Raw genomic sequence first — 2,889 nt, 5'->3', positions numbered from 1 at the left:
GCAATAATCTTAATCTTTTAATAATACTAACCTTTATGGAGATACTATTCAATACTATACGATTCACCTATTTTTAGCATATTTCAATATTCTCTGCTGTAATTTCACAGAGTTGCACAACCATTGCTGCAGTCAATTTTAGAGCAATTTCATGATCCCCAACAATCCATACAGTTAGCAGTCACTTCCCATTCTTTTCCTCCTCCTGGCCCCTGGCTCTAAGCAACTGTTAAGCTTTCTGTTTTTATAGATTTGCCTGTTCTGGACATTTCATATAAATGAAATCATACATCATGTAGTCCTTTGTATCTGGCTTCTTTCCCTTAGTGTAATGTTTTCAAAGTTCATCCATATTGCAGCAGGAATCAGTACTTTGTCCCTTTTTATGGCCAAATAATATTCCATTGTATGGGTATACCACATTTTATTAATTGGTTGAGGGACATCTGAGTTCTTTCTGTTTTTTGGCTATTATGGATAATGTTACTATTGTGATGGCAGATTTTAGACCACCTGGAATATTGTGGTATCTTTTTTCCAGTGGAGTTAGTTTATGGCATTTTGGCCTCTGTTTAGTTTTTCCGAAGCCCCAAGTCCTTATCACGATCAGGGCTCTCATCTGTGCCCAAGCTGCTCTTCTTCAGGCTGACTGCTACTCACTCATCCTTCAGATCTTGGCTCAAATGTAACCCTCCTGAGAAGTTAACTGGTGCAGACTCTCCTCATAGCACCCAGTGCTTTCCCTTCCATTGTTTAGTGCTCCCCATTAGTTGGTTAAGTTTCACTAGAACAGTTTCTGTTCTCTTCCTTGGGACACATATAGTGCCTGCTACATGGTAGGCACTCAATAAGTAGTTGAAATAGTACACAATGCAGAATGAATCTTGATAAGTGAGAGCAGTATCCTAGCTCTGTTGCCTGAACATAAACTTTTGAATTGATGGGAGGAGGGTACCTCCTTGTTGACTGGTGTTTATACAAGAGTCAGGCCCCCTGTGGCCAAGAGGGATGGTGTCAACACAGAGAATGAGAACTAGGGAGCACCGAGGACACAGGGGCCAGATAAAGAGGCCTGCAGTGCCTCTCTGAGAGCAAGAAGGAAGGAATTGCTGACTGCATTAAATCTGGGGGATGTGGGGTGCCTGGGTGGCTCAGTCATTAAGCGTCTGCCTTCTGCTCAGGTCATGATCCCAGGGTCCTGGGATCGAGTCCCACATCGGGCTCCCTCCTCGGGGGGAAGCCTGCTTCTCCCTCTCCCACTCCTGCTGCTTGTGTTCCTGCTCTCGCTATCTCTGTCTCTGTCAAATAAATAAATAAAATCTTAAAAAAAAAAAAAATCTGGGGGATGTTGCCTTGTTGACTTTGAGCCCCCTTTTCTGGATTGTATCTATGGTCTGACATGCCAGTGGGATCCCCACATTGATTTATCATCTCGTAATAATTGGAAAACACTTTGAAAATTTGGGCCTAGTTTAATGATTGGCAAGGGAGAATTATGAGGGTGCCATCGTTTGAAAACAGAAAAGGAAGTTAATATTAATTTTGCTTGGCAGGTCTTCTTTGACAATATTAAAATAATTACAGAGGCAAAACTTCCTTTTGAAGGATGTTCGGCTTGTATTAGGTATTGCCTATAGGCTGTTGGAAGGCCCACAAGTGAGTCTGTTTTGTTTTGTTTTGTTTTTAAGCAGACATGACTCCTAAATTGTTTATTAGGTAAGAATTTTACAAACATTATTTACATTAGTGGTAACGGTGGAGCTGGAGAGTATTACGTCTTCTCCGTGATGCATGGCGAGAACCACCAATAGTGTGGTGGAACTTGTGACCCTTTCCAAGGCCACGGCTCTTGCAGCCTGCAGATGTCAGCCCTTGCATCTCCCTGTGCTTGTGGACTGGTTTGGTGATCCACTGGGTGTCAGGATTTCTTCTGATAGCTTTATGGAATGGATCAATGAGGATAACCTCAGAGAATTTGTATGTGGAATCTTCACCAACCCAGGAAGAATTCAAGACTCTCAGCCCCACAGTGGCGTCCAGCTCACTCCTCTACAACAGACTGAAGGCTTCCGGCAAACTGAGCTGGTTAACACCATGATGGACAGGCTTGCCTTAGGTAGCACCCTTAGGAACTGGGCGTTTGCGGCCACCACGACGCACGCGAATCCGATATATGACATAACCTTGCTTGGCCTTGTACCCCAGCCTGCATACTTTATCGGGCCAGGTTAGGCGGGGGGCCCTGTGGAGCACAGAGAGCTGGCGGTACTCCCAGCAGCACACCCTGAGAAGCGCATTTCATCGGACTGCTTCCTCCATAGCTCCTGGAAGTACTTGTAAGCGCCCATCTTGGCCTACCTTTGAGCTGATGGCTGCCGCCGGACAGAAAGGAAAGAGCCTTTCTCCCAAGTGAGTCTGTTTTACTTGCGACAGCACTCTATAAGGTTCCCCAGGGATCTCAAAGAGAAATAAACATGTCTTCCAAGAACATGCCAAAGCTCAGAAGCTGGTCATATTATGAATTAGGTGAAAACTCACCACTAGGTGACAGTCTGTCAGCAGAAATTGCTTTCTTGTTTAATGACTTTCCCCAACTGAAAGTTTTTGGGAATATCAGTAAAAATAAAAATATTAGGTAATCTTTTTCTGACCCCATTTCCCTAGCCTCCTTTTCCCAAAAATCTATGGAGCGGACATCTTCAATTTTAAACATGCTTCTGTAATCTCTGTCTCAATATTAAAATAATGAAAAAATGATGTATGGAAAATCACACAGAAATCAGACATAGAAAATTCAGTCCCCCATAAACTAGTTCTTTGGGTTTTGAAGATAAATATGGCTATGAAAAGAGTACACTCAGTGGTCTTGACTTTCTGATATGTAGAGGA

General features: G+C 43.2%; 1 pseudogene; it reads right to left on the bottom strand.

The window, feature by feature from the left end:
* Positions 1 to 1,743: 1,743 nt before the first annotated feature.
* On the bottom strand, positions 1,744 to 2,348 carry LOC110574200 (annotated as a pseudogene).
* Between the last annotated feature and the right edge of the window lie 541 nt (positions 2,349 to 2,889).

This window comes from Neomonachus schauinslandi, chromosome 6 (genome assembly GCF_002201575.2).
Source record: "Neomonachus schauinslandi chromosome 6, ASM220157v2, whole genome shotgun sequence".
Lineage (NCBI taxonomy): Eukaryota > Metazoa > Chordata > Mammalia > Carnivora > Phocidae > Neomonachus > Neomonachus schauinslandi.
This window is presented reverse-complemented; position numbering and strand designations above follow the sequence as displayed.